Genomic DNA, 11,421 nt, shown 5'->3' with positions numbered 1-11,421 from the left:
AAAGGGGAAAAGGCCAAAAAAGATGAGCAAAGAATGACAAAAACTAGAATCTGACCATAGGATGTTATGATGACAGGAAGATCAAGACCCAAATTCAGAAGAAGACCCTAAATAAAAATGAGAAGTGGTCTCAATATGAGAAGTAACTCATGGAAGTACTCAAATCATATAAGAGAGATAGAAGAAAAATGAAAAAGAAGGGGAAAAAATGATACAGAAACCTTTTTAAAAAGAAAAGTTGGCCAGATACAAAGGAAAGTACAAATGTTAATAGATGAAATCAGCAACTTAAAAATTGGAATTGGGCAAATGGAAGTCAATGTTTCTAAGAGATTTCAAGAATCAATTACATTCACTTCCAGTCAAGGTGGCAGAGAGATCAGGTCCTGTGCTAAGGTCTCCTGATCTTCTCTCATATATAATATGAAATAAACCTCTTAATAGAGATGTGATCGACAAAACACAGAAAGAGAAGCTAGGAGAAGAACACCTACCTCGAGGTTTGTGTTTGGGTGAGCTGGACACAGATAGTAGAGAGCTGGCAGGGGAAGGGTGAGTGCCAGAGTAACCTAAGATCAGCCGGAGGTATTGGCAATGGGAGGAGCGGTTCCAGACCCAACTGGAGAGTGGATGCTTGGCTGTGGAACTGACAGTCTGGGGCTCACTGGATAGGCTAGAGTGTGAGTTCAGCCTCTAGCACCCCCTACTGGTTGTGTGGAGTTATTAAACTCAGTGAGCAAAGCCTCTAGCATTCCCCTACTGGCCATATGTTTAAGGACCAACTAGTTCCAATTCTATATAAAGTCTTTGGAAAAGTAGGTGAAGATGGAACTCTGCCTAACTCTTTCTTTGACACCAATATGGTGCTGATACTTAAAACAGGAAGCATCAAAACAGAGAAAGAAAGTGATAGACCTATCTCCCTGATTAAAACTTTAAACAAAATCTTAGCAGAACGACTAAAACAAGTTATCATGAGGAAACTACATTATGACCAAGTAGGATTTATCCCAGGTATGCAAGGTTGGTTCAATATTAGGAAAACAGTATAATTAATTATATCAATAACAGACCCATCAGAAATCATATGATTATATCAATAGATGCTGAAAAAGCTTTTGATTCAATACAGCACCCATTCCTACTAAAAGCACTAGAGAATGTAGCAATAAATTGATTGTTCCTTAGAATAATAAGAAGTATCTATCTGAAACTATCAACAAGCATTATATGCAATGGGGATAGGCTAGAGGCATGACTAACAAGGTGAAGCAGGAAGAGCTAAAACGAGAAATGACATTGAAATTAACTTCAGACAATATAAAATATCTGGGAGTCTACCTGTCAAGGCAGGGTCAGAAATTTTTCTGAAACAATTACAAAACACTTTTCACACAAATAAAATCAGATGTAAAGAAGTGGACAAATATAAACTGCTCATGGATAGGTTGAGCAAATATAATAAAAATGACAATTCTACCAAAATTAAACTACTTGTTTAGTGACCTACAATTCAAAATTCCAAAAAAACTTTGAAATATGGATAAAGTGAAGAAAGTGGAAAATATAAACATAGGGAAGATAGTATGGAGGACAATAAAGAATTGGTCATTATAATTTTGAATGTGAATAGAATGAACTCTCCCACAAAACTTAAGCGAATCAAAAATCCTGCAATATACTGCTTAAAAGAACCAGAGAAATTGAACCAGAGAGATACATACAGAGTAAAGGTAAAAGGTCAGAGAAAACTATATTTTGCCTCAGCTGAAGTGAAAAAAGCAGGGGTAGCAATGCTTATCTCAGACAAAGCAGCTGCAAAAATAAATAGTGTTAAAAGAGATAAAGAAGGAAACTATATCATCCAAAAAGGTACTATAGATAATGAAGCAGTTTCAATACTAAATATGTATGCACCAAGTGGTATAGCATTTAGAGGAGAAGTTGAATGAGTTATAGGAAAACATAGACTGCAAATGGTGGGAGAATTTTACATCCTGCTCTCAGATTTAGATAAATCTAACCATAAAATAATCAAGAAGAAAGTTAAGGAGGTAAATGGAATGTTAGAAAACCTAGACATGATAGACCTTTGGAGAAAGCTGAATGGGTATAAAAAGAAATATACTTTTTTTTGCACAGTACATGGCACTTACACAAAAATTGACCATGTACTATGGCATAAAAACCTAATAATCAAATGCAGAAAGAGAGAAATAGTGACTACATCCTTCTCAGATCATAGTGCAATAAAAGTTATATGCAATATTGGGCCAAAACTTATTAGACTCTAAATAACCTCATTTTAAAGAATAGGTGGATGAAACAGCAAATTAAAGATGGAATTAATGATTTCATCCTAAATAATGACAATAGAGAGACAACATACCAAAACTTATGAGATACAGCCAAGACAGTTGTCAGGGGATATATTATATCTTTAAAAGCTTACATGAATAAGTTGCAAACAGAGGAAATAAATGAATTACACATGCAACTAAAAAAACTCAAGAAAGAACAAATTTAAAACCCCCAAGTAAATGCCAAATTAGAAATTCAAAAAATAAAAGGAGAAATTCATAGAATCGAAAGCAAAAAAACAATTGAATTAATTAATAAAAAACAAGAGTTGGTTTTATGAAAAAACAACAAAATTGATAAACCTCTGATTAATTTGATTAAAAAAACGAAGTAAAAAGTGAAATTACCAGTATCATAAATGAAAAGGTGAACTCACCATCAATGAGGAGGAAATTATATTAAAAATGAAGAATTATTTTGCCTATCTGTATGCTAAAATTTTTGATAATCTAAAGGAAATGGATGATTATTTATGAAAATATAAGTTATCCAAGTTAAATGAAGAGGAGATTAAAAACCTAAATAACCATATCTCAGAAAATGAAATTCAACAAGCCATTATTTAACACCCTAAGAAAAAAATCTCCAGGATCAGATGGATTCACAAGTTAATTCTATCAAACATTTAAGGAACAACTGCTTCCAATTCTATATAAATTCTGAGGCAAAATAGGCGAGGACAGAATTCAGTCTAACTCTTTCTATTACACCAATATGGTGCTGATATTTAAACCAGGAAGAGTTAAAACAGAGAAAGAAAATTATAGACCTATCCCCCTGATGAATATAGATTCAAAAATCTTAAATAAAATCTTAGCAAAATAACTACAACAAACTATCATGAGGATAATACATTATGACCAAGTAGGATTTATCCCTGGAATGCAAGGTTGGTTCAATATTAGGAAAACTACTAGTTTAATTAACTATATCAATAACAACCCTATCAAAAATCCTATGATTATAGCAATAGATGCTGAAAAAGTCTTTGAAAAAATTCAGCACCCATTCCTACTAAAAACACTAGAAAGCAAAAGAATAAATGGATTGTTCCTTAGAATGATAGGCAGTATCTATCTAAAACCATCAACAAACATTATATGCAATGTGGATAGGGTAGAGGCATTCCCAATAAGATCAGGAATGAAACAGGGATGTCCATTAACACCACTACTATTCAATTTTGTGTTAGAAATGTTAACTTCAGCGATAAGAGAAGAGAAAGAAACTGAAGGAATCAGAATTGGGAAGGAAGAAACAAAACTCTCACTCTTTGCAGATGACATGATGGTATGTATATCTAGAGAATCCTAAAAAAGCATCTAAAAACCTACTAGAAACAATTAGAAACTCTAGTAAAGTCACAGGATATAAAATAAACTCTCATAAATCCTCAACATTTCTATATATTATTATCAAGATACAACAAGTTAGAAAGAGAAATTCTATATAAAATAACTTCAGACAATATAAAATACTTAGGAGTCTACCTGCAAAGGCAGACTCAGAACCCTATGAAAACAACTACAGAACACTTCTCTCACAAATAAAATCAGATTAAAAAAACTGGGCAATTATCAACTGCTCAGGGATAGGCCAAGCTAATATAACAAAAATGACAATTCTACCAAAATTAAACTACATATTTATTGTCCTATCAATCAAAATTCCAAAAAATTACTTTAATGAGGAGAAAAAATTATAATTATATTCATATAGAGAAATAAAAACCCCAAAATTTCTAGTAATTCTATTAAAAGAAGTGCAAAAGAAGATGGCTTAGCCTAACCAGATCTAAAAGGATATGTCTGGTATTGGCTAAGAAATAGAGCAGTGTATCAGTGGAATGGACTGGGTGCAAAAGAGATAGTAGGAAACGATTATAGTAATCTGCTGTTTGATAAATTCAAAGAGTGCAACTTCTAGGATAAAAACACTCTCTTTGATAAAAAAAAGTGTTGGGAAAATTGGAAGTTAGTATGGTAGAAATTTGAATTAGACCAGCATCTCCCACCCTAAACCAAGATAAGATCAAAATGAATACAAGAATTAGACAAAAAAGACAATATTATTATAAGCAAACTAGATCAAGTAATAGTTTACCTGTCAGATCTATGGAAAGGGAAGTAGTTTATGATCAAGGAAGAGATGGAGAACATCATTAAAAACAAACTAGTTAATTTTGATTACATTAAATTAAAAAGCTTTTGCAAAAGCAAAACCACTGTAACCAAGATCAAAAGAAATGTAGCAAAGTGGGAATCAATTTTTGTAACTTGTTTTTCTGGCAGAACTCATTTCTAATGTGTGTAGAGAACAAAGTCAAATTTATTAAAAAAAAAAAAAAAGGCCATTGACCAGTTGCCAGATGGTCAAAGGATATACAGAGGCAATTTACAGATCAGGAAATAAAAGTAATCCATAGTCATATTAAAAATTGCTCTAAATCATAACTGATTAAATAAATGTAAATTAAAGCATCTCTTAGGTACCACCTCACACCTCTCAGACTGGCCAATATGACAAGAAAGTATAATAATCAATGTTGAAAGGGATATGGGAAACCTGGGTCATTAATACATTGTTGGTAGATTTGTGAACCCATCCAGCCTTTCTGGAGAACAATTTGGAATTGCACCCAAATGGAAACAAAAAACGTGCATACCCTTTGATCCAGCAATACTATTACTGGATCTATACCTTGAAGCGATCATAGAAACGGGTAAAAACATTACTTATTAAAAATATTCACAACAGTCCTGTTTGTGGTAACAAAGAATTGAAAATCAAGGGAATGTCCATCGATTGGTGCATGGCTGAACAAATTTTGGTATATGTACATTATGGAACACTATTGTTCAATTAGAAACCAGGAGCGATGGGAATTCATAGAAACCTGGAAGGATTTGCATAAACTGCTGCTGAATGAGATGAGCAGAACCAGAAAAATATTGTCCACCCTAACATCTACATGGGGGTGATGATCAACCTTAATGGACTTGCTCATTCATCAGTGCAACAAACAGGGACAATTTTAGTGTATTTGAAATGGAGAATACCATCTATTTCCAAAGAAAGAATTGTAGAGTTTAAACAAAGACCAAAGAATATTACCTTTAATTTTTTTAAAAAAGTAACTTATTATATAATATAACTATCATATATATATATATGTATGTATATTCCTCTTAAGGATATGATCTCTCTCTCTCAACACATTCAATTTTAATCAATGTATATCCTAGAAATAATGTAAAGACTATCTGACTGCTTACTGTGGGGGTTTGGGGAGGGAAGAAAGATTGGGGGGGGAATTGTAAAATTCAAAAAACAATGAAAAAAAAAGAAAAAGAAAAAAGCTGAACAGGGGAATAAGCATGGTACAGACAGACAACAGTAGAAATTCTATAACTATAGAATTTGAGTAAGGATTGTAGAGATCATTGATCCCAATCCCCCTCATTTTATTGGTAATGAACTTAAGGAAAAAAGAAATTTGGTGACTCCTGACAGTCACACTGAGAAAGGCTTGAATCTGAGAATGTCTAGGTGAAAAAAACTAGAAATCAGGTTCATTTGCTTCCAGAATCTTTCCAGAGATTTATCTGCCTTCAGTTATGAAGACTTGGGTTCAAGTTTTGCCTCTGATACTAACCAGTTAATCAGCATATCACTTAACTGTTCAGGCAATTTGCTAAGACCATAAATTTCAAGGCAATTGCTCTCCCCCCATCAGTAGAATGAGGTTTTTCTCTGGAGTTATCTTTACCCATGAAATAATAGAGCTATGTGTTCTCTCTTCTTCCAAAATCCTAAAGGGTTCATTTGGATCAGGGGCTGATTTTCAGAACTGTTTTTCTTTCTCTCCCACAGATATCATTGTTTTGGTGCTTACTCCTTGGTGTCATTTTCTTTTTTTTTTTATGTTCCTTTAATATTTATTCTCATTTTGTAAAAATAATGTTTTTTTACATTAATAAAATATTCTTGTTTAAGAGTAAATAAAATGCCCCCTCCACCAAAAAAATATAGACTTGCTTGAGCAATAAAGTAAAGGGGAGAGAAAAAAATTAAAATTAAAAAATATAATAGTAATAATTGTAGGTATGGCCAGGTGGCGCAATGGACAGAGCACCAGCCCTGGAGCCAGGAGCACCCGAGCCCACATCCAGCCCCGTACACCCAACAATCACCCAGCTATGTGACATGCAAGCCACCCGAACCCCACTGCCCTGCAAAAACCAAAAAAGAAGAAAAAAGACTCAAAATAAAATAAAATAGTAATATTAGTAGGGGTGGCTGGGTGGCAGACAGAGCATTGGCCCTTCAGCCAGGAGAACCCAGGTCCAGCCTCAGACACACAATTATCCCCCTGCTATGCAGCCCCTGGCAGGCCACCCAGCCCCATTTGCCCTGCAACTTGCCCCCCAAAATAATAATAGTAAAAAATATGCTTGAGTCTTTGTTCAAACACCAACAACTCTGTCATGGGTGGATCACATTCTTTATGATAAGTCCATGGCAAAAGTTACTTCCATATTTTTCTACCACTGCCATTGCTGATCACAACTCCCTCCTTTCACATTTCTCCACTACCATGTACTATATTTTCTCTCTCCTTTCACTCTGACTCTGCTGTGGAGTAGCTGAGTGGTGCAGCAGACAGATCGCCGGCTCGGGGGCCAAGAGGCCCTCAGCCCCCATGCCACCCCTTAGGCCCAGCATCCACCTGGCCCTATGGCCTCAGACAGGCATTCCAATCCCAGTCCCTTGCAAGAAGTAAAAAAGAAAATGCGTTATATCTGACCACTCTCCTCCCATGGTCCATCCTCTCCTCCATCATTCACATCCCTACCCCTTCCCCATCCCCCCCCTCTCCTTCTTACTCCAGATGTCTATACCCCATTGAGTATATATGCTGTTTCCTCTCCTAACCACCTCTGATGAGAGCAAAGTTTCCTTCATTCCCCCTTGCCTTCCGCCCTTCCATATCATTGCAATGGCTTATTATAATAAAGAAAAATCTTATTATTTGAAATATCTTGGCCTATTCCCCCCTCTCCTTTTTCTTTCTCCCATTACATTTCCCTTTTTTTCTATTGACTCCATTTTTACACCATATTTTATCTTCAAATTCAGCTTTCTCCTGTGCTTCAACTATAAAAGCTCCCTCTACCTGCTCTATTAACTGAGAAGGTTCATATGAGTATTATCAGTGCTATTTTTCTATGCAAGAATACATGCAGTTCATCATCATCAAGTCCCTCATATTTTCCCCCTCTCCTCCAATCTCCATGCTTCACCTGAGTACTGTATCTGAACATCAAACCTTCTGTTCGGTTATGGCCATTCCAAAAGGAACATTTGAAATTCCCCTGGTTCATTGAAAGTCCATCTTTTTCCCTGGAAGAGGACATTCAGCCTTGCTGGGTAGTTCATTCTTGGCTGCATTCTAAGCTCTTTTCCCTTCCCGTATATTATATTCCAAGCCCTACAAGCTTCCAATGTAGTTGCTGCTAAGTCCTGTGTGATCCAGACTGCAGCTCCACGATATTTGAACTGTGTGCTTCTGGATGCTTGTAATATTTTCTCTTTGACTTGGGAGTTCTGAAATTTGGCTATAATAATCCTAGGGGTTGTTTTGTGATTTCTTTCTCGTGGGGATCGGTGGATTCTCTCCATTTCTATTTTGCCCTCTGCTTCTAGAATATCAGGGCAATTTTCCTGTAGTAATTCTTTGAAAATAATGTCAAGGATCTTTTCCTGATCATGACTTTCAGGTATTCCAATAATTTTTAAATTATCTTTCCTAAGGCTGTTTTCCATATCGGTTGGTTTTTTCAATGAGATATTTCACATTTTCTTCTAATTTTTCATTTTTTTTGTTTTAAAGTATTGATTCCTGATTTCTGGTAAATTCATCAATCTCCTTGAGTTCTATTCTTTGTCTGAGGGATTTGTTCTCTTCAGAGAGTTTTCTTATCTCTTTTTCCATCTGGCCAATTTTGCTTTTTAAAGCATTCTTCTCCTCAATAACTTTTTGAACTGTTTTATCCATTTGACCTAAGCTGGTTTTTAGCATGTTATTTTCTTCAGCATTTTTTTGGATTTCCTTGACTAGGCTGCTGACTTCATTTTCATGTTTTTCCTGCATCTCTCTCATTTCTTTTCCCAGTTTTTCTTCTAACTCTCTCATTTGATATTCAAAGTCTTTTTTGAGCTCTGTCATAGCCTGAGCCCAATTTCTGTTTTTCTTGGAGTCTTTAGATGCAGGAGCTTGTGCTTCCTCATCTTCAGACTGAGTATTTTGATCCTTCTTGGACTCATATGCAAAATATTTCTCAATGGTGTTCCTCTTTTTTCTCTGCTTGCTCATTTTCCCAGCCTAAGCCTGTTTTGGGGGTGCTTTCTAAGCTTTTGGGACACTCCCACAAGGATCTCAGTGTGAGAGGCTCTGTCCTCCCTCCTGGTCTGTGAATGACCACAAGCTCCCCACTCTGCCATGGGGCTGAGGTGGGGAGGGGCCCTGCTGTTCTATGGGGGGGGCTAGACCGCAATCAGGATCTGAATGTGTTCAGAACCCCAGAGTCCTATTCAGGCTCATGCCCTGGGGCCTCCTGCTTACCAGCTCTGCCTGCTTCTGTTTCCTAGATCTGGAATGCAGTGGCCAAGCTGCTCTCTGTGCCCTGAGGTCTGGGCTTCATGTGCTAGCTCTGGCAGAGGTCCCCCAGTTGTTCCCCCAGTTTGTGCCTTGGTGAGTAGGTCAGGGAACTCTGGGGCTGCCTCTGGGATGCTGAAGTTCTTTCGCTCTGGTGGGCCACCCCTCTGGTGGGCCACCCCTCCGACCCTGGGTAACAGAGCCCTTCTGCTCTTTTCCAGGTTACCTTGAGTAGGAGAACTGCCTCCCTGGCTCCCTCTGTGGGTTCTGTCTCTCGAAAATTTAAAGTCCTTAGATTATGAGTTTTATGAGAGGGAGCCTAAGACACGATATATGATCTGTTCTTGTTGCCATCTTGGCTCCGCCCCCCCCTCAGTGTCATTTTCATATCTCTATTGCTATCTATAGATCTTAAGTGAAAATTCATATGAAATTTTGTGCAGTATTATTTTTATAGAATGTGAAAGAAATTAAACTTGACAATATGTAGGAGCACTGAAAAAGATACAGTTTTTTATTTCTGGAGGATTATTTATATTATTCAAAAAAAGAAACTTAACTTTCTATGTGCTTTTTACTAACAGTCTTATTATTAGGCAACCCACACCCCCCCAAGACATCAAAGAATATCAATATGCTAAAAAATTCAATGTAACACCTTATGTGGCAGTCAGAGTGGAAGCAAATTGTTATCCTTTGACTACAACATGGCTATATTGCAAGAATGTAATGTATTACTGAACTATAAGAAAAAAGATATATGAAGAATTCTGAAAAGCATCACAAAACTTTTGTAAACTGATATTGAATAAATTATAATGAAAAAAGGAGGTTGAAGTTTCCCACTAATGTAGTTTTGCTGTGGAGTTTGAAGACTAAAAGGCCTGTATTCAGGTTTGCTCTCAGACACTATCTGTGTGACCTTAGACAAATCATTTAACCCTGATTGCCTCTCATTCAGGGTTATCACCATTCATTCTATTTCATATCTGGCTACCAGACCAAGAAGACTCTAGAGGGGAAAATGAAGTTGCTTACTTAACACAGCATTCCCAAAATCAAATCAAATCCATTTGCTTGTCATGGCATAACTTCCCTGATATCATCGTGTTCTTCAAAAATGACAAACATTATCATCCTGTAACTCATTTAATTTCTCCCCTTAAGAATTTGGATGCTATGAAACTTGGTGCACATATGATAAGTATTTATGTAACTTCATTGTCTATGGTAACTTTTAGAAAGATATAGTTTCCTTCCTTATCCCTTTTAGGTAAATTTTTGTTTTTATGACATTGTTACCCTGATTTTTATCTTTCATTTTAGAAAAAAGAAAGAAGAAAACCAAATTGCTAGCATCATAAAGGGAAATGGTGAACTCACCATGAATGAGGAGGAAATTAAAGTAATAATTCAGAATTATTTTGCCCAACTATGTGCCAATAAATATGATAATCTAAGTGAAATGGATTAATATTTACAAAAATATAAATTACCTAGGTTAAATGAAGAGGAAATTAAATACCTAAATAACCCTATCTCAGCAAAAGAAGCTCAATAAGCCATTATTGAACTCCATAAGAAAAAACTCCAGGGTCCGATGGATTCACAAGTGAATTCTATCAAACATTTAAGGATCAACTGCTTCCAATTCTATATAAACTCTGGAAAAATATGTGAAGACGGAACTCTGTCTAACTCTGTCTATTATACCAATATGGTGCTGATACCTAAAACAGGAAGCATCAAAACAGAGAAAGAAAATGATAGATCTATCTCCCTGATGAATATAGATGCAAAAATCTTAAATAAAATCTTAGCAAAATGACTACAGCAAACTATCACGTGGATAATACATTATGACCAAGTATGATTTATTCCAGGAATACAGTGTTGGTTCAATAATAGGAAAACTGTCAGTATAATTAATTATTTCAATAGCAAACCTATCAGAAATCATATGACCAGAGCAGCTAGGTGGCTCTGTAGATAGAGCACCGGCCTTGGAGTCAGGACTACCTGAGTTAAAATTCAGTCTTAGACACTTAATAATTACCTAGCCATATGGCCTTGGGCAAGCCACTTAACCTCATTGCCTTGCAAAAAAAATCATATGATTATATCAATAGGTGCTGAAAAAGTTTTTGCTGCAATACAGCACCCATTCCTACTAAAAACACTAGAGTGCATAGGAATAAATGGATTGGTCCTTAGAATAATAAGCAGTATTTATCTGAAACCATCAACAAGCATTATATGCAATGGGGATAGTCTAGAGGCATTCCCAATAAGTCAGGGGTGAAACAAGGATGCCTATTATCACCACTACTATTCAATATCATATGAAATTTTAGCTTCAGCAATAAGAGAAGAAAAAGAAATTGAAGGAATTAGAATAGGGA

Source organism: Macrotis lagotis, chromosome 2 (genome assembly GCF_037893015.1).
Source record: "Macrotis lagotis isolate mMagLag1 chromosome 2, bilby.v1.9.chrom.fasta, whole genome shotgun sequence".
Classification (NCBI taxonomy): Eukaryota; Metazoa; Chordata; class Mammalia; order Peramelemorphia; family Peramelidae; genus Macrotis; species Macrotis lagotis.
Note: the sequence above shows the minus strand (reverse complement) of the source record.